Here is a 22123-nt window from a genome sequence, read left to right as displayed (position 1 = left end):
TGTTTTTTCCCACATAGAAACATGGGCAAAACTGGCACTTAGCCACATACACAACCATCTTGGAATTACAATTGGTCTTAAATTTACTTTTTAATACAAGTTCCAGTATCTTAATAGAGTTCCCTACAATTATTAACTTACAAAAAGGGCATTTACCACAAATGGACATTTTTGTTTGACCCAAGGTAAAGTTAGATCTATTAGATCTATTATTGATGCCATCTAAAAGTTGTTTAAAATTCAAATCATGCCTAACTGTAATTTTTGGCAAAGTACCCACCCTAGATGTTAGGTCTTTATTTTCCTTTAAAATGCTCCAATTTTTTAGAAAAATATTCTTTAATAAAGAAAAATTGGAGCAATAAGTAAGGGTAAGGCTATATTCAAAAGGTAACTTTAAATCATCCTCACCAATAGGGGGTGGAATATCTAAGGTAGGGCTTGTAGTGGGAGTAATATTAGAGGTTACTTTCAGTAATATTGGTTTATAAAACCCATTATTCCTCTTAATTTTAACCTCCTCCAAAATATTATCTAAGAATTCATATGGGTAGGCTCTTTTAAGGAACATGTCTTTTAGATTCTTACATTCATCCAAAAAGTCTTCGGTGTTACTAATCATTCTTGCTGCTCTCACAGCCTGACTTTTCACCACTGATTTCTTTTGATAGGTGGGATGGGCACTAGTAAAGTGCAAAAAGGTGTTAGAATATGAAGCCTTCCTAAAAAATTTAGATTTAAAACTCCCAAGAATCTGATTCTTAGTAAGAAGAACATCAAGATATGCTATTTCTTTTGTACTATAGTTAAATGTAAATTCCAAAAACTGAGTGGTTGAATTCAAATAATCAATGAGCTGTACTGCTTGTTCGGCATTTCCTTCCAATAGGATGAAAATATCATCCAGGTATCTCGTGTAGAATTTAATTTTGGAAGTAATCTCTGTTTCCACGAGTACATATTCTTTTTCCCAAAAACTCATAACCAAATTCGCAAAGCTCGATCCGCAAGGGAAGCCCATTGCTACCCCTTTCTTTTGGTGATAGAATTTATCATTAAACACAATAAAATTATGAGCAAGAACTATAGTTAATAATTCCTCTATAAGCCAAATCTCAGAAGATGGAGCATTCAATTTCTTAAGATTTAATGAGACCCATTCAATACCTAAATCCTGTGGAATCGAGGTATAAAGGTCCTTAACATCTATAGTCAATAAATTGACCTTTTCATTAAAAGTAAGCTCATTAATCTTACCCAAAAATGACCATGAGTCCTTACAAATGGTAGGTTCAAGATTAACATACTTATTAAGGAGTTTGTCTACCATTTTAGCACAAGCATAGGTCACACTATTCTTCCCACTCACAATTGGTCTAAAGGGGGGGTCTACCAAGTCCTTATGAATTTTTGGTATTCCAAAGAGAATAGGCACAATGGGTGAAGGCATAATTAAATAATTAAGCACATCAGAATCAATCTTCCCTTCAATAAATAAATCATTAATATAACCTTTAACTCTTTTAATGGCTTGGTTATATTCATTAAGTGAAACTTGTTCATAGGAATTCGATGATAACATAGATTCTATCTTGTTAATATAATCAACCTGGTCCATAAAGACCAAGCCCCCACCTTTGTCCGGTTTCATAATACGGACTTTTGAATCACGTAAATAGTTTAACCAATCAATTTCTTCCATATTTAGATTACTCTTCCTACTATTGTTATTTCTTATAAAATGAAAATTCCTAAGGTCCAGTTCACATATCTTCTTATATAATAATAAATTATTATGTAGAGGTGGATTAAAGGTACTAGGAACTCTATGCTCCCCCTTGTTATCAAGGAAAGTGTTCCCCAAAAGCATTGCCAAATTCAATTTATGAACGTACAATTTTAAATCCACAATACAGTTGGTAACATTAATGTTATTCAAAGGAACAAAGGTAAGACCCTTGGCTAATAAATTAGCCAGTTCCATAGGAACAAACATGGAAGAGTAGTTATATATAGAAAAGTCTCCTTCGGTATTCTTAATAACATGGTAAGTAGATAGACAGTCAGCTTCTACTATTTCCATTTGCTGGTTCTCTTCCTCTGGTTCCATTTGTTCTGACCCTTCCCTCTCTGAAAATTTAAATGTTTAAAGTTATTACGGTTATTATTAGACTGTACATAATTATTTGAGGAAGAAGTGGTACCATTGTTGCTCTTATTCTGATTTTGTAAACGTTCACTCCTTCGTAAACCACCATCGTTATTGGAAATAAAGTTTGTAGAAGATGTAGAAGGGATGGGTTGATCCGAATCCACAGATACAGCCCTAGGTTGAGTGACCATATTCTCATTCCCACTATTAGAGCCTGAATGGCTAAGTAATGGTTGAGAAAAGCCGCCTGTTCTAGTCCCCACATTAGTTTTCAAATTATTCCACTGTTGAGCTGGTGGGGGGGGCTGGGTAGGCTGTGTCTTCATCGTATTGTTGACAGTCCCTTTGGATTTTTTTATTTTTAGTCACTCTACCTTTAAATAGGAAGGCTTCAATTGTCTCAAAAATTTTTAAATACTCAAATTTATATCTAGAGAAGTCAGGGTGTGATTTGATTTGAGTATCAAGTAGTGAAATACTGTCCTTCAATTCTTCATTTAATAGTGCATAATTGGACTTCATTAAGTCTAAGAGTTCCAAACCTTGCTTATTGAACAGTTTAATCAAATCTAAATGAAAGTTGGAGTTCAGAACAAGCCCAGTTGGATATTGCCATATCCGCAGACCTTTAGGTACTATTTGCAACCTAATACATTCGTTAAAATAGTCAATTTCTAGTGCGTATTTTTTAAACTTAAGTAGCACATGGTCTAAAGAATTTAAAAGATTAATAATGCTATTTTCATCCCTAGCCAGACTCACCAATCCTGGCATTATATTGCTAGAATGCCATCCATTGCTGGAATTTAGCCAGTCTTTGAGATTAGGTAATCCAATAAGCCCTGGGTTGTTTGCGCTATTAACATCCAAATGTATAGTGCCATTTCCTTGTTCAGAAACAGTCCCAGAATCCAGTAAATCATTTTTGCTTCTCAATACATCATTATTCACGAAGTTGTTATTAGAATGCGTTACTGGAGAAAGAAGTTGTCTCTGCCCGCAAGGAATACTAGCTGCAGAGCTAGAGGGAGAGCTGCCTGCAGACTATGAAGCTACATCGCGAATTGGAGCTATGGTGCCAAAATTCAAAGAAGGAATAGTACTCCCTTGATTAGCGCTATTGGAAACAAGCGCTAACTGTTGTGGTTGACAAATTGAATGTTGCCGAAGATGTTGTGATGCTGATAAAGGGACCGAAACTCTGTCCACTTTCTCTGTGAGTCTCTCCACTTGTTGAGCAAGACTCTGAATCAAAAGGAGCACATTACAGTCTTTTGTGCTGTTACTAGTAGACTCCTTCACTTCCGACTGAGGTGAAATGGGTATTGTTTCCACGGGGCTAACAGGATTGCCCAAACTCGACATACTGCTACCGAAACAAATTTGAATCTGAGTTATATATTCTTTTAAAAATAAGTTATTTCAAAATGCATTTTATCTAATGCTGTACCTTTTAAATAGAATTGAATAATGGGCGTAATACCAGCTGACTTGTAAAAGTTATATTAATGGTGTGCTTTCACCTGTTTGTTTCTCTGAAGAAGTTCGTACATTGTGCGTACGAAAAGTGCTTTAGTATATTTGGTGTATTCAAATAAACGTGTCCACGGACTTTCTAGGCTGCCTTTTGGTTTTATTATTTACAGAACTATAAGGAAAAAAAAAACTTCAACTATAATTTCTGTAAAACATGCATGCCCTATTTACATTTCCCCATTAAATAAACAGAAAACATTTTCACACATTAAACAAACCTACACATTTTGTTTCTTTTACAAACTGAATATCACCTTATTGTAAATAATTGTACATTATTGCTGTGTACATACGCCTTACAATTGTTTGCCATGAATCTTGTGTATTACTGCTGTATATTCTCCTTGCAGCCTTGAGTTGTTGTTACTTAAATGTAAAAATAACCTCCTTTGTATTTTTGTGCTTTTTTTTTTCTGGGCTGAAAGTGAAATTGGTCTTTTATGGCCAGTGTTCTACCCTGTTAAAAAGGTTAGAATAAAAATTAGCAAAAAAAAATATATCATTCCTTTAACTAAAATACAAAGTATATTCTTCTAGAAAGATAAAAAAAAAAAAAAAAAAAAAAAAAAAAAAAAAAAGAAATACAGTCCCCTTATTCAATCATTAACATAGCACTGTCTGCGCCATGCCAATTTAATGTCCATATTTTGGCAAATACTCCTAGACTCCCAATAATGCTGTACTTTTCCACTTTATTACAAGCCTTTGAATATATTATTCAATCTTTGAAATTAGCGACTATAGTCCAAGGAACCATCCCCAGTTTGTTTGTCCACTCAGAGTCTCAGATAAATTTTCATACTCAATTTATTACTTTTCAGAGTCAGATTCCCAGGTCAGAAAAGCAAAATTATAAATACTTCCCAGTCACATTTGCTGCTCTCAATTCATGTATTAAACAGATTTATTTTACATTTTTCAATCATAAAACCTCTCCCTAATCCTCAACCTCCACCTCCTTCTCCATCCCTAACCTTAAAACCATCGCCCATCTCTAAATCTCCCTCCCTTACTTTAACCTTAATCCAAAAAAATAAATAATGTTCCTATGCCAAAAACTTTTACTCTAATCCTAAACCCCAACCCTAAATTGATATCTCTAACTGTAAAACACCTTCCCTAACCCCAAAATTCTGACACTAATAGTAAAACCCTATAACTAACCCTAAATGAAAAATACATCCCCCGCAAAAAATACTTTGCTCCAGTAATACAATAAAGTAAATTGTCTACCTCTGATGCTAATGTCTCCTGGTTTACCTCAGAAAAGCATCTAACTTGTCTTTCTTGGCATAACTTGTAGTTATGCTACTCATACAAATGCTCTGCCTCTACACTATAGGTAACCATGGCCTTGGTGCTGAAAGTAAAAACATCATTGCCCAAGTGCTAAAACAATTAAGAAACAGGGAGGAATGTAAACAAAACAGCCGACTCAGCATGAGGCAGCAGTCCATGTATAGCCAGTGCAAGGTGCAAACACACCATAAATGGAATAAACATCAAATAACGGTAGAGCTGAAAACATCAGAAATATAAATAACAGGTGAATAGCATATTGTTTACATTACAAAAAATACTAGTACTGATAATAAACAGTAAAGGGATGCAAGTTACCGTATTATGTTAAACAGCTGGACATTATCAGCTTTCCTACACTCCCATGGTATGAACAAATCCATTTTACATCATTTCAGTAGTGCTTCACTCCTTTGCTCAAGAATTAGGGGCAAAGCAAAAAAATGGTGGAGGATAAAAGCCCAAAATAAGAGGCAAATTATGACTATTGCACTAATCCCCTTAGAAAGTTAATAAAACAATGGGATTTGCATCAATATGCATTTTCTGAACAATACAAAGTATGAAATAACATCTGGCAAAGCATTTCCTGACTGTGTTCATTACCAGTTTACCGGAGAGTGAAAATGTACGAAACAGAGCAAATATGTCAAGCAAAATAATGGATATTCTGCAAAATCAGGAACAGTTGAGCAGCAAGCATCATTTTCATCAGCAATGATGGCACATGAAGACTTATATAATCTGTAACACCACTATGTACTAGGCTAACACAGGGCTGAATGGTAATTTCATTGAATTTGAAATTATGTACATTGTGGTTTGTAATTTCTTAAGACTCCTTAAGTAAAGTAGAACAATGTGAAAACAGTTATAGCATCACATACCCCCTATATTGTGACGAAGGAAGAAGGGAGATGTTTGTGTATTCTAAAGGAGGGATTAATAAAGTGGTACTTCAGAAGTATGGATCTAGATAGATTAAGTTATGCGTGCCTCCCAGCACAGTAATTACTATTGGTTGAGCTAACCAAAGGTATCACTTAACATGATAAATACTATAAACAAGCAAAGCAGTGATCACATTTGTCTTAGGCAAGACACAGACACTGGCCATGTGAAGAGGCAAAAACCCATTAGGGTAAGAAAACATATTTAAAAAAGCAATCATGCATTCAGAAGCAACAACCCTTCTTTAGGATCACCATAGGGAGACTGTGGATGTGATGAGGAAGTTGTTCATAAGGGATAATAAAGATGCATCATCTCACATACAGTAATACTATGAGCTGCTAAAGGGGCAGGAGAAGCAACGTTATCCTTGGGCTAATCCACTGTGGTTCATTGTAGATTGTCAAGCTCTGCTTCAAGAAAACCATAAAAAACTGTACCGAGTCAGTGCACAGCAAAACTGATTTATGTAGGAATTAAAAGCTGACCTAGCTATAATTAGTATGATGCCAACTCAAGGGGCAGAAAAAATACATTGTTTCTGATCAATATGTCTCCTGGGAGGGTATAAAGAGTGGTATATCCCTACTGCCCTACCTGTAACATCCCCAGATTAATAAACACATATGATACAACATGAAGTCACTATATTTCATCAGATTACTAATTATATTATCTATTTATTGTTCTTCCAAGGTAAGACAAAATAATGTCACACATAAACTTACAAGCAAATGTAAAAAAAAAAAACTAGGGAGCACCTAGCTAAAAGTGCATATGGCTCGGTAAATATAACCATCAGGGCTTTGACGGTATCAGTGACAATCAGCAAACATGCCTATCAAAGTTCACACACAAACAAATAATATGAGAACTGACTGACTGGATGCAAATGCTGACACCCTTTTTTGCCAAGCAGCTTAGAAGATCTTGGTTAACAATGAAAGAAAAGGCAAAACTATGAACTAGATGAAATAAATATTTCACCACCTACACTGGACAGCATTTGTGAAATGTTCTAGATCCATACAAACTATTACTAATTACTTCAGCAACAGCACAGCAACTATATGTTTAACTGTCTCCGAAGCAGGGGCTCTTATCTTGGGGGTCCTGTAGAGTTTGATCCTAGGATTCTCAAGCAGTAAGTCCTTCCTACACAAAAAGCAACTCTTCATAGAGGTGGCCCACTGCTTTTACAGTAGGATAGGAATCATCCACTGGGCAAAGGAATATATAAATATAACTAGGTTCACATTCTCCCCTGAAGTGCTACTTGTATTTGTGTGGAAGACCCTTTAATCTTGAGCTGCACCTTTTGACCCTGGTGGGCAGCAACCTCAATATTTGGACTGCTGGATATGTGTTTTTAATGGGTATTTAAAAATGCTGTTTATTTCTGATTCAAAACACTTGAAAATCCTGCTTATTTCTGGCACAAAACACTTTAAAATATCACTTTCCTTCTTTTTGATCCAAAAACTTACAAAACTTTTATACAGAACTTATGAAGTTCTTTATCATTTAATACAAAAGTGCTAAGTTAAAGATGTTTATTTATGGATTTGTTAACTCAAATAGATGACTAATCTGAAGAAATATTTTTTAGTCTGAGACCAGCAGCATTTTCTAGTTAGGTGACTTTCTCAAAATCACACAGAAGCAGGCAAATGTAGGTGGAATAATTCAAGTTTGTGTACCTTCTAAAGAATGCAACTCTTTGACAGCTGAGAACTTTAATCCACTGCACTAATTGCTATTATACACAAAATGAAATGCATGTGTGTGTGTGTGTGTGTGTGTGTGTGTGTGTGTGTGTGTGTGTGTGTGTGTGTGTGTGTGTGTGTGTGTGTGTCTCTGTGGTTTACATTATGCAGACCTGAAGAATAGAATATGTGCACACGTATTTTTCTTGAGTTAGAGGGAACAGGGTGCAGCCAGGACCAGCAATTGTATCCATGCTGCTTCTTATAGCACTAGCTCAACTAATAAAATTAAAAAAGCAATTTTTTTTTCATAAACAAGTAAAATTAATAAGCTTATCCTTCATGATTTTACAGATTTTGAGTATTTGGGAATAGGACCCCTGAAACTGAGGGCCCTTGGCAGCTGTCTGAATACCCACATTAAAATCTACAAATGCCTGAGACTATACACTTTGTGTTGCCTATTTCAGTTGTGGTTGTTCAGCTACCTTTATACAGTCAACCTTGCTCCATGCTTAATAACAAAGGTAAAAGAACATCAAAAACAAGAAGTCTGCATGGAAGGCATTAAAAAAATTTAAATGTACATTCCAGCTCTGTAGAATTCTACAGTGCCAGAAATAAATGCAAATACTGCATTGTACAGCCAGAACTGATTATGTAAAATCTTACTAGACCAGACTACTTGGAAAACCAAAATACTGATGAAATAAAGATAATACCTTGCTTAGCAAAACCAAGCAACCAAATAACTTTACATTTCAGAACAAAAGCCAGGTTATCACCATCACTTGCACAACTACCAGTTTATTTACTTACATCTCCAACAGTTAAACAAATAATGCATTGCAACCAGATGATTATCTGTAGATGTTTAGTACTTCCTTCCTTCTACTTCACATCTGTATCAATTCAAGGGGTAAACCATGTCTGTAGAAAATAGCAATTTGTAGTGATGCTAATTTTGCTGGACTTGCCCCATATTCCTTGAGGGATGTTGTACCTTCTTGGGCAAGCTACTCTAACAACATAAAATGTTTACAGCAATTCCTATTTCAATAAAATTGCATGCCATCTCATCACCTAAAAATCCTCAAGGTGGGTTTTCAAGGTTTCCATGTACATTAACGTTCATGGTCTCCTTAGCACCCAATCAAAGGGTTTCAGGAAGGTATGCAGTGCTTCACTAAATGATAGCCATTTAAGTTTCAGTCTTTCTACCTTTCAGGAAACATCTTATTTGGCATAGCGATATGCTGTTCTGATTGTAGTGCAGAGGGTCCTGGGTTCAAGACCTGGCAGTAAAATGCTTGGTGGTGATGCATTTTATTCTAGCAACTTTCCAAGATTATACAAGCAGTGTTTAAAATGTGTCCCTGTTTTTTGGGGCTTTTGCCCCCCCAATAAATTTTGGCTTTTTCCAGATTTCTTGTGCTGCAAAGCTGAAAGATGGTATGGTTAAGCGTCGAGTAGATTTTACAAGGAGCTGAGAGCTTCAGGGAAAGAGAAGTTTAGTGCTGCTTATGCTACGTCAACTCACATTGTTAATAGCATAACAGGTTGAATACTTGCTTTTGATGCAGAAGGCTGTGAGTTCTACTTCCACAGTATGTAGATGCATTGCTGATACTGTACTGTGTTGTACTTTTAAAGGGGGGGGGGGGTAGATGCTGCAGTCCTGAGAATGTCTTCTTTGATGGCAATAACTAGTAGCTATGAACCTGTTATCGGTTTGCCATCTATTCCCTATTGCAATATTACTAATCATTTTTTAATGCAACATAGGCAATTTATTCCTCAAGGGCAACAGGCACTTTATTTGTATATAAAACAATGAAATATTAAGTTGTTCGCTAGCAGTAACCTCTTCATTAGTTACAGATCTCTTTAATTCAAAATTATTTAGATGACATTTACTTTTCCAGAGATTGTGCATATTTACTGATACTGGTAGATTGTAGAACTTTGAGTACACTTTTATGATAGAAATGTTCTGAATTGGGAAAAGTTGTCATTTTTGGTTCATGCATTTTGTTTCATTGCTTACTGGAAAAATGTTCAACACAAATTTAAAATGCACTCTAACAAGTGTGCTGTATTATACAAGGAATATAATTTAATACAATCAGGAAGGTGTTTCAAAGAACACATGTGAGTTTCTTGTGCAAGGGGCCTATAATTTGAAAACAGCCCAAAGGTAATGTTTATCCATCATTAGCCTGTTGCATTTTCTTTGAATGTGGATTTCAATGCTGTTTCAATGAATGTGAGTTTTAAGGGCAGAGAAGTTTTAATGCTAAGTCTATTTTCATTGTGAGACAACATTACTTTGTTTAGCAGATGCTATTAGTGTTTGTGCTATAAAATGTAAAATAAAAGTTTTAAATGAAATCCAAATAATCATTGTAGAAATAAAGCAGAATGCACATTAGTGTTTATGGTAAATGGGGTGAAATAGCCAAGTAAAGGGACATTGGAATGGCTGCAGGGGACTCAGACATATTTTGGTTGTCTTTTTTTATTTATTTATTTATTTATTTATTTCAGTTTGATTACCTGGGAAGTTTGCATTTGAAAGTTGGTATCCCACAATTCCAATGGAATGGGTGGGATTACATAATTTTGTATGCAAATGTTATGTTAATTAGTGTACAGATTCGTACCTATTTTCATGGGCCTTTGTCCAGATTTTTGATGTTTCCAGGTTGAGAGGTATGCCCCCAATAAGACTGCACATTAGCACAGCTATAGGGTTGAGTCCTCAGCCGAGTGTCCCAAGCCAAGTCCTCAACCACTCTCTCTGTGAAACCAGTGATCTTTATCCTTGCTACACACACACTCTTTGAGGTTTAATTTTCACACAGAGACACACACACCTGGAAAAGGTTGGCACAGATTTACCAGTCACACCCCTCTGCCCAGACTATAAAGTAGATATTGCCACCAGGACACTCCAAAGCCAGCTATTGTAAGGATCTTATTAGGGTAGATACTGTCACCAGGACACTCCAAAGCCAGCTACTGTAAGGATCTTATTAGGGTACCCAATTATACTGAGTGAAATTAATACTAATACAAATGTTAATGTTGACCAAATAGCAAGGCTTTTGCCAAATAAATATAAATACTCTCAAAGGTTAAAATATTTTCTAAAAGACCAGCCACAATGAAAAGTTTAAAAATATTTTATAATAAATAATAAAAGAACATGAAAATACAAAATATCCATTTACAACAAACACCAGAGTTTCAGACATAGGAAATATTAAAATAACACAGATGAATAGATTCACACAGATACAGAAAAACAATATGTCACTATATTTTCTGGTCTGATCTAAAGAATTGCTGTTACCTAGTTACTTACTAAAGCAAGGCAAGATGAAGTAGGTGAGTAATTCTTCTATGTCAGATTTCAAAAACAGACTGCATTGAAACTTCTGTCTCATTTAGTATTAAAACATAATTTCAGTGCTGGATTACAGAATGACATCACATACATCTGGTCATCTGAAGATCTAGTTCCCATACTACCCCCAACTTTACTAGAAACTGTACCAGAATCACACACATATTTGTTACCATACACACAGACAGAGCTTTGCTAAGATGTGTTATAGCATCTGGAAGCTATAAAACAATCTCAACACTTCCACTTTTCCAGGGTATCAATTAATTCACTGCTAAGGACAATGCAGTAGTATTCCTAGCCCTTGTTTTTACAGCCATTTCATCTTTGGCTACAATCAGAACTTAAGATACAATCTTTATGGCCTACCAGGTAATTTAATTTCAGACTATTTTTCAAAGTTTGCTGGACTGAGATTAACCTCTTCTCTTCAGCATCCTCTGTCACAATATTAATTTCAACAGTTATAATATAGTCTGACATACAGGTGTATTATTTGTCTATCAGGACCCACTGTTGGTACATTTTATCAACAAAAGCAGTTTTACAAGTCCATTTTCAACATAGGCACCTATACAAATCAGTTTGATATACAAATGACATATAATTGTTTACAAAACTTCAGCTAGCTATGCTGGCATATGTTACACACCCACTGCCCTACTTGTCCTGGCATAGCTGGCAATACCTCACATCATCACACTGCTTGTTTAGATAATCTGTTCAAAATATTCCAAGATCCCATTTTCTTCTTAGTTGTAGTAGCTACTACCCCCATGTGTTCCCTGGTCCTAGTTTTTTTATTTTGCTTCTTAGATGAATTTTGAACTACATTTATGCTGAAATATTACTCCCTAAGTCTTGCCAATTACTTCCTGACCATTAAGTTATTAATATCCATTTCATTTAAGGAAATACTTTCATACCACTAGAAAATACTCAGTATTTTTGACCTGTAACTAACTTGCAATGTAGTTAAATATCAAAGGTGAGAGAACAATTTATAAATGCACATGCTATAATGTCCGAATATATAAAATCATATAATGGTAGCATTTGTTAGTCTATCACAGTCATATAAATGTTCACTTAGGTAATTCTGAACTTTGCTTTTGTTATTAAAGTGGGTTTATATTAAGTCTGTATGTGCAAATGTGACCGTATTTATCTTTCCTTTTGACATTTTTTTTTCTGTCTCTTACTTATGACAACCTTATTCATACAGTAAGCACCACCATGTATTTCTATGGTGCAATGGTTAGGACTCTGAATCCACTGGAACCTGGAGTTTTCTAAAGTTTTGCCTGGTGAGTGGATTTGGCATAATGGTTAATGACGTTACTTCGTAGATAGAATGTACAGGGTTTGATTATGATCTTTGGTTATTTGCTAAGCTAGTAATGGTCTGTAGACTGGTAGCCTAATATTTACCTATGAGCTGCTCTAGCATATGCTTCTTTCTGAATATCATAGTAGTGATGCATGTACAGTCAAATGACCAAAAATGTAAATATGTTATGATTTTCCACACAGGGGATCAAGGATGAAAAAGAAAGGTATGTAGGTAAAGTTTTCATTCTTCTTCCTTTTATTGATCCCTCTTTATGTAAACTGAAAACATTCCTATTTATCTGCTCTGTGTTTCCAGGACCATGAAGTATCAGCCCATCACACTTGTTTTCAGTGATCTGACTGTGGGAGAGTACAAAGGTCCCCTGCAGTACAGAGTTTGGAAGGAAATGCTGTCCATCATCAGCCCTGGTAAGTGGCATGTCACTGTACTGTTAATGTAGAAAAACTTAGTAAGCGATATTATTCTAAGCAATAGTTTGCAGCCTTTGATCTAAGTTAAAAAGAATAGATATGTTTATGGATCATAGTTTTGCAAGGAACTGAAAAGACAGTACTGTAACACTATGAAGCAAGAATTAATTCTACCACAGTTCTGAAACAGTGTCAATGTAATGCCAAGAGGAAATTAATTCCATTCTAAAATGTAACTTTTTCATATGCGAAGTTCACAATGTAATATATAGTAAGAAATACAGTGATAGTCATGTACAGATGGGGCATTCAGAATAAAATATTCAGAAAAAAAGCAGTCACAGTCATGGGCCAGTTAAAGGTAAAAGCAAAAATAAGGACAGTTGTGTACACGACCACAAAGTCTTTCGAAAAAAAAAAAAAAAAAACACTTAAAATGATGCAGCACCTTTCCTCCTATACTTGGTGGCTTAGGCAACAAATATCTCAGCAAAGCAATTTCTGTTGTCAGGAATTGTAACATAGTTACTTGTCGTTTTACCTACATTGTTTTGGCCACATTACTGTGCATTTTTTTTTTCATTTTTTAGTTCTCCCTAACACATCATAATTTGCTGTGTAGTCCTATATCTTAACAGCTATAAAGAGAATCACTATCAAAAGTAAGGAATCATAGATAGAATGTAGTGAAAACTGGAAAATAAGGATACAACAGCAAGATGGAAAAATGACCAGGATGTGTAAGCTTCAGGCAGTGAAGTTAGCAAGAAATAGACTCAGGAATAAAAGGAAAAACAGAGAAATAATTCAGAGTATATGAACAGGTAAAAATGCTACAGTTTACATACTACATTGCAAATAATAAAGGGCAAGAAATTAGGCAATTATAATGTAAAAACAAAATCAGACTTGGAGGTCCTGGAATTTTGGCTATAAAGTAACAGCATCAGAAGCAGAATCCTGCACAGCCATTGCACCAAAAGCATAAGCAGATGCAGACAGCACAGTTCTAGCATGGCAAACAAGGATGTGGCAGTACCAGACAACCCTGAAGCATAATGCATGCAAGGGTGGTTGTCATGGTAACCATGCAAAATCTAACCAAGTACAGGTGGGGCGACAGTACAGTGCTAGCTAGTGCCCATAGCTACATGCAACAGATATGTGCATCACATAGAAATGCCATTTGTTTTATCATTTCATGTTGGGAGAAGTATACAGGGTATGCATAGTGCATACAGGACCAGGGTTTGTTCACGACTTGTGGTGGTGGACAGCAGCACAGAGGAGATCAAGACCATTTTATATTTTCCTCTGTGCAGCAGCGCATCTCTGAGATGCTGCTCTCTAGATACCATGGCTTTTCTCTCTAAAGTTCTCCTAATTCCCCATAGCAGTTCCCCTGTCTGCTATCTGTGATACTATACTCACTCTGGAACTAAAGTTCTCCTAATTCCCCATAGCAGTTCCCCTGTCTGCTGTCTGTGATACTATATTCACTCTGGAACTAAAGTTCTCCTAATTCCCTATAGCAGTTCCCCTGTCTGCTATCTGTGATACTATACTCACTCTGGAACTAAAGTTCTCCTAATCCTCCATAGAAGTTCCCCTGTCTGCTGTCTGTGATACTATACTCACTCTGGAACTAAAGTTCTCTTAATTCCCCATAGCAGTTCCCCTGTCTGCTATCTGTGATACTATACTCACTCTGGAACTAAAGTTCTCCTAATTCCCCATAGCAGTTCCCCTGTCTGCTATCTGTGATACTATACTCACTCTGGAACTAAAGTTCTCCTAATTCCCCATAGCAGTTCCCCTGTCTGCTGTCTGTGATACTATACTCACTCTGGAACTAAAGTACTCCTAATTCCCCATAGCAGTTCCCCTGTCTGCTATCTGTGATACTATACTCACTCAGGAACTAAAGTTCTCCTAATTCCCCATAGCAGTTCCCCTGTCTGCTATCTGTGATGCTAAACTCACTCTGGAACTAAAGTTCTCCTAATTCCCCATAGCAGTTCCGCTGTCTGCTATCTGTGATACTATACTCACTCTGGAACTAAAGTTCTCCTAATTCCCCATAGCAGTTCCCCTGTCTGCTATCTGTGATACTATACTCACTCTGGAACTAAAGTTCTCCTAATTCCCCATAGCAGTTCCCCTGTCTGCTATCTGTGATACTATACTCACTCTGGAACTAAAGTTCTCCTAATTCCCCATAGCAGTTCCCTGTCTGCTATCTGTGATACTATACTCACTCTGGAACTAAAGTTCTCCTAATTCCCCATAGCAGTTCCCCTGTCTGCTATCTGTGATACTATACTCACTCTGGAACTAAAGTTCTCCTAATTCCCCATAGCAGTTCCCCTGTTTGCTGTCAGATACTATACTCACTCTGGAACTAAAGTTCTCCTAATCCCCCATAGCAGTTCCCCTGTCTGCTATCTGTGATGCTATACTCACTCTGGAACTAAAGTTCTCCTAATTCCCCATAGCAGTTCCCCTGTCTGCTATCTGTGATACTATACTCACTCTGGAACTAAAGTTCTCCTAATTCCCCATAGCAGTTCCCCTGTTTGCTGTCAGATACTATACTCACTCTGGAACTAAAGTTCTCCTAATTCCCCATAGCAGTTCCCCTGTCTGCTATCTGTGATGCTATACTCACTCTGGAACTAAAGTTCTCCTAATTCCCCATAGCAGTTCCCCTGTCTGCTATCTGTGATACTATACTCACTCTGGAACTAAAGTTCTCCTAATTCCCCATAGCAGTACCCCTGTCTGCTATCTGTGATACTATACTCACTCTGGAACTAAAGTTATCATAATTCCCCATTGCAGTTCCCCTGTCTGCTATCTGTGATACAATACTCACTCTGGAACTAAAGTTCTCCTAATTCCCCATAGCAGTTCCCCTGTCTGCTGTCTGTGATACTATACTCACTCTGGAACTAAAGTTATCCTAATTCCCCATAGCAGTTCCCCTGTCTGCTATCTGTGATACTATACTAACTCTGGAACTAAAGTTCTCCTAATTCCCCATAGCAGTTCCCCTGTCTGCTATCTGTAATACTATACTCACTCTGGAGCTAAAGTTCTCCTAATTCCCCATAGCAGTTCCCCTGTCTGCTATCTGTGATACTATACTCACTCTGGAACTAAAGTTCTCCTAATTCCTCATAGCAGTTCCCCTGTCTGCTATCTGTGATACTATACTCACTCTGGAACTAAAGTTATCCTAATTCTCCATAGCAGTTCCCCTGTCTGCTATCTGTGATACTATACTCACTCTGGAACTAAAGTTCTCCTAATTCCCCATAGCAGTTCCCCTGTCTGCTATCTGTGATACTATACTCACTCTGGAACTAAAGTTCTCCTAATTCCCCATAGCAGTTCCCCTGTCTGCTATCTGTAATACTATACTCACTCTGGAGCTAAAGTTCTCCTAATTCCCCATAGCAGTTCCCCTGTCTGCTATATGTGATACTATACTCACTCTGGAACTAAAGTTCTCCTAATTCCCCATAGCAGTTCCCCTGTCTGCTATCTGTGATACTATACTCAGTCTGGAACTAAAGTTCTCCTAATTCCTCATAGCAGTTCCCCTGTCTGCTATCTGTGATACTATACTCACTCTGGAACTAAAGTTCTCCTAATTCTCCATAGCAGTTCCCCTGTCTGCTATCTGTGATACTATACTCACTCTGGAACTAAAGTTCTCCTAATTCCCCATAGCAGTTCCCCTGTCTGCTATCTGTGATACTATACTCACTCTGGAACTAAAGTTCTCCTAATTCCCCATAGCAGTTCCCTGTCTGCTATCTGTGATACTATACTCACTCTGGAACTAAAGTTCTCCTAATTCCCCATAGCAGTTCCCCTGTCTGCTATCTGTGATACTATACTCACTCTGGAACTAAAGTTCTCCTAATTCCCCATAGCAGTTCCCCTGTTTGCTGTCAGATACTATACTCACTCTGGAACTAAAGTTCTCCTAATTCCCCATAGCAGTTCCCCTGTCTGCTATCTGTGATGCTATACTCACTCTGGAACTAAAGTTCTCCTAATTCCCCATAGCAGTTCCCCTGTCTGCTATCTGTGATACTATACTCACTCTGGAACTAAAGTTCTCCTAATTCCCCATAGCAGTACCCCTGTCTGCTATCTGTGATACTATACTCACTCTGGAACTAAAGTTATCATAATTCCCCATTGCAGTTCCCCTGTCTGCTATCTGTGATACTATACTCACTCTGGAACTAAAGTTCTCCTAATTCCCCATAGCAGTTCCCCTGTCTGCTGTCTGTGATACTATACTCACTCTGGAACTAAAGTTCTCCTAATTCCCCATAGCAGTTCCCCTGTCTGCTATCTGTGATACTATACTCACTCTGGAACTAAAGTTCTCCTAATTCTCCATAGCAGTTCCCCTGTCTGCTATCTGTAATACTATACTCACTCTGGAGCTAAAGTTCTCCTAATTCCCCATAGCAGTTCCCCTGTCTGCTAAATGTGATACTATACTCACTCTGGAACTAAAGTTCTCCTAATTCCCCATAGCAGTTCCCCTGTCTGCTATCTGTGATACTATACTCACTCTGGAACTAAAGTTCCCCTAATTCCCCATAGCAGTTCCCCTGTCTGCTATCTTTGATACTATACTCACTCTGGAACTAAAGTTCTCCTAATTCCCCATAGCAGTCCCCTGTCTGCTGTCTGTGATACTATACTCACTCTGGAACTAAAGTTCTCCTAATTCCCCATAGCAGTTCCCCTGTCTGCTATCTGTGATACTATACTCACTCTGGAACTAAAGTTATCCTAATTCCCCATAGCAGTTCCCCTGTCTGCTATCTGTGACACTATACTCACTCTGGAACTAAAGTTATCCTAATTCCCCATAGCAGTTCCCCTGTCTGCTGTCTGTGATACTATACTCACTCTGGAACTAAAGTTCTCCTAATTCCCCATAGCAGTTCTCCTGTCTGCTATCTGTGATACTATACTCACTCTGGAACTAAAGTTCTCCTAATTCCCCATAGCAGTTCCCCTGTCTGCTATCTGTGATACTATACTCACTCTGGAACTAAAGTTCTCCTAATTCCCCATAGCAGTTCCCCTGTCTGCTATCTGTGATACTATACTCACTCTGGAACTAAAGTTCTCCTAATTCCCCATAGCAGTTCCCCTGTCTGCTGTCTGTGATACTATACTCACTCTGGAACTAAAGTTCTCCTAATTCCCCATAGCAGTTCCCCTGTCTGCCATCTGTGATACTATACTCACTCTGGAACTAAAGTTCTCCTAATTCCCCACAGCAGTTCCCCTGTCTGCTATCTGTGATGCTATACTCACTCTGGAACTAAAGTTCTCCTAATTCCCCATAGCAGCTCCCCTGTCTGCTATGGGGAATACTATACTCACTCTGGATCACTAGTAGCATGATTTTATTACCGTGTGTGACCCTATACGAGCCACCAAAATATCAGCAGAATCTTATTAACATGCCTCAGTGTGTTTGCTTCAACTATCATGGCAGACAGCATTAGTATGCAAGTTTCATTTATCTGGGTTCTAACTCACGTTACACATTTTAAGGAATGTTTTTTATTGTTGTTTTGGTGGCAGGTATGTTTTCATTTGTCCTACCACCCTCAACCACCATATATAATGTAATATTGCTGTTTGTGCAATGCAGGGTTAAAGTCAGTGTTTACAGAAAACTTAAAGTACAATCATGATGGGGTCATACCACCTCAGTGCATAGAGCTGACACCTTTCCAAATGCCCAAAGTGTGACATTTTTTACTGAAATGTGAGCTTTTGCAGGGCAGGTTATACCTCATATCAATGCATAGGAATAAACGGCATGTTTTTGCTAAAATAACAACTCAGTCTTGCAGAATTTCAGATGTTTATGTTGTTCCAAATATTTAGGTCTTTTAAATTCAAAATAATCATGTTATGAAACTATTAAATGAAACAGAGGAAATATTTGTTTCTTAAAATCTCAGGACATTTGCCATTTTTAATGTTTTTTTCCTCAAGACATATCTGCTCAAATAGGGCTGTCCTGTGTTATGAGGAAAAGGTAGCAACCCTATCAGTGCTGGCCATGCTAGAACTGCCCACTATTATGCTTTTTATTTTGTAAAAGTGCAGGCAACATCTATACAGAAAATTAAAGTCATAAGCAAAAACAGAAACTACACTTACATTCTACTCCACTGGTGTTTCTGGGGCAATATCCTTCAGATATTTTTATAGAGTAGTCTTGTATAATTTCACTGCACTTACTGTTAACTGAAATCAGTAAAAAGATAATGTTGGAACATGAGAAAAGGCAATGATGAAATTAAGTTTATAGCTGAAAAGAATGCTTTCAGCTCTCCTTTACTTTGTGAGCTCTAGACAATGGAATGAAGACATATCACATGTCATGAATGGACTCATGCACTGCACACTCAGTATGTTAATTGATGTGGAAAATACTGGGTAGGGAAGGGTTTGTTAGTGATGAAACATAATATATTAACTGCCACAAGACAACATAAAACATATAAGTTTATTTAATTTTGTGCATAAGTAAAAAATAAAGAAGTAGTAAAAGCGGGTTTCTTCATTACAGGTACCAGCACTAAGGATATGGTAGCCATATGTTTTAAGTTTTGTCTGCCATCCCTGAGGTCAAGTTCCCTTGTGAGCAAAGTGAATGTAACACAGTAGAAGCAGCCATCTTCAGTAGCCTGGCAATAGAGCACCAGCAACTGGGCATTACATCACCAATATGTGGGCAGTACACCATCAGGCAGTTAGCATGAGATAGCCAAAATTAATTCATTTCTTTGCCTTTTTTTGGATGATTAAGGCTTAATAAGCATAGTCATCTGTGCTTAAAGGTGACCTATGAGCTTTGTCATGACAAATGGACTGTCAGAATATGCAACAATGTAAATATTGAACTAAACTTGATTTAGAAAAAAAGTGGCGTTTTTGGGGAGAAGAGTTGCAACACAGTAAAATGGCTAATATAGAGCATAATACCTACTAGCCATGTAGAGATTCAGAAAACAGTTCTAACAGGTTCTAAAAAAGTACAGCTTGCATGGAGAATACCAAACTTCAATAAAGAAAGTAGACTTACAGTTCCATTTTGATTGGGAGAAACATTTCTTTCCTATCACACAAATGCACACCACCTTCCACTTCTGCCACTCTTGGAGATGTTAGTGCATATTTGGTTAACAGACTGTAGGATTTCTGAAAAATGTATGATGCAGCAGTAAGTGATCACAGTTACTGAGAAGAATTATTCTGTTCCCATTCACCTCTGCTCTGCCTCCAAGCTGATGTATGAATGCAGGATTGATATTTAGAAAACTTAATACTTAACCCATAAACCTTTAAATGCTGAAATACACCCCTATCCGACCTCTGCCTGTGAGTCCTAAGATAAGCTGCAACGCAAGTGAAGTTTTGTCACAATTTCTCCCAGTGGAAGCTTGAAACTCCTGACCAGGATCCTGCCTTCTTTATACAGATAATGTATGCATATGGTATTTGTTTTTAGTAATCTTACCCTACCACACAGTATCTGGATTAGCTGCTGTCTTGTACATCACCCTACACTTCTCTAGTTCCTCTGTCTTTGTAGTTATCCTTCCATCTTCTATCTTGTTGGATTTACATTTCCCTATATATTACTAATAAATCCTTTCACTAACCAGCAAAAGTAACCTACTAGACCTACTAGTGCTCTATCTCAATCTAGTTCTATACTATTTTTCTCTGTCATAGCCCCTCTGTCTTTTCTTGAACTTTATTTTTCTCCCCCCTCCTACTTCTCTATTCACCCTGCTTGCTTCTTCCTGCCTCCCATCTGAACTCACACTACTGCTATTAGCCTCTCCCACTTTGCTTTCCCGTTTCTTCACTCAGTTAGCATTTTTCTCTAAATTTACTGACCTCACTGATTGTTTTTCTGTCGTTTGGGCAGATAAGGGATCAGGTCCAGCCCACTTCATTCTCCTACCCTACTCCCATTCTCATCCACCCCCCAGTTCACCTACATTTATCCTAACCCAATGTAGTATTCGGGCTGGTAATGTGGTTGTTGTACTGTAGGGGCGATGTGGGGAATTCAGCATGTACTGTTGGTTCTGTATTCTCTGGTAACTTGTTGGTTCTGGTGGATGTATGACTTGCAGAAGTTGTGTGAAGAAGCATGGGTGCGCACCTGGAGGCTCTTAATAAAGAAAGGCCTTACAACTCTATAAACCGTGTGGTTTCCTTATTTACCACGATATAACATATTGGCGACGAGGATGGGATGCCTCCGAGTCCGCTGCGAGTAAACTGGTGGGTTGCAGTTCATGTCGGATGACGAAGAGACAGGGCCTACTGGAGTGATGTCTGGTTCCATGTTGGGGTCACTAGTTGCATACGACTGTCAGACACAGACCTGGGAGGAGTATTGTGAAGTGTTGGAACATTTTTTGAGGCAAACCAGATAATGGAAGCGGGTCGGAAGCGAGCCATATTGCTAAGCTCGGTGGGCAGTAAGACGTACAGTCTGATGAGGAACTTATTGAGTCCGGATAAACCGGGGGACAAATCGTTCACAGAGTTGACGAGTTTACTTCAGTCACATTATAACCCGAAGCCGAGTGCAATAGTCCAGAGGTTCAAGTTAAATTCAAAGACTAGAATGGCTAATGAAATGGTAATGGAGTATGTCGCAGTGTTGAGGGAACTGGCACAACATTGTGATTATGGGGACAGACTGACCGAAATGCTACGAGATAGGCTTGTATGTGGCATTGCAGATGACCGCATATAACGCAGATTGTTAGCGGAGCCTGACTTGTCGTTTGAAAAGGCCTTGAAGTTGGCACAGGCCATAGAGACAGCGACTAAAGACATTCGTGATTTACAACAGAAAGCCACGGAAGGGGTTGGAAGCAGGAGTGCGACCCCACTGCCAGTGCATAAAGTGGTGATGGAGCATAATTCACAAGGGAAGTCTGGTCAGTATGCTTGTTACAGGTGTGGAGGTGAACATTTGTCACGGAACTGTCGTTTTTTAACTGTAAAATGTCATGCTTGCGGGAAAAAGGGCCATGTAAAGAAAATGTGCCGCTCAATACCCTCTCGGGAGCAGCCGAAAAAGGGGGAGGAAAAAAGCAGTATGATGGAAAGGAAGGGAAACCGAAAAAATAAACGGCAGTATGCACACCACATGCGTGAAGTTACAGATCAACCAACCAGGGAAGCCGAAGAAGTGTTCACAATGTTTAATGTGAAAGA

This window comes from Protopterus annectens, chromosome 10.part0 (assembly GCF_019279795.1).
Source record: "Protopterus annectens isolate FY-2018-M chromosome 10.part0, PAN1.0, whole genome shotgun sequence".
Taxonomy (NCBI): domain Eukaryota; kingdom Metazoa; phylum Chordata; order Ceratodontiformes; family Protopteridae; genus Protopterus; species Protopterus annectens.
The sequence above is the reverse complement of the archived record's forward strand: the minus strand, read 5'-3'. Positions refer to the sequence as shown.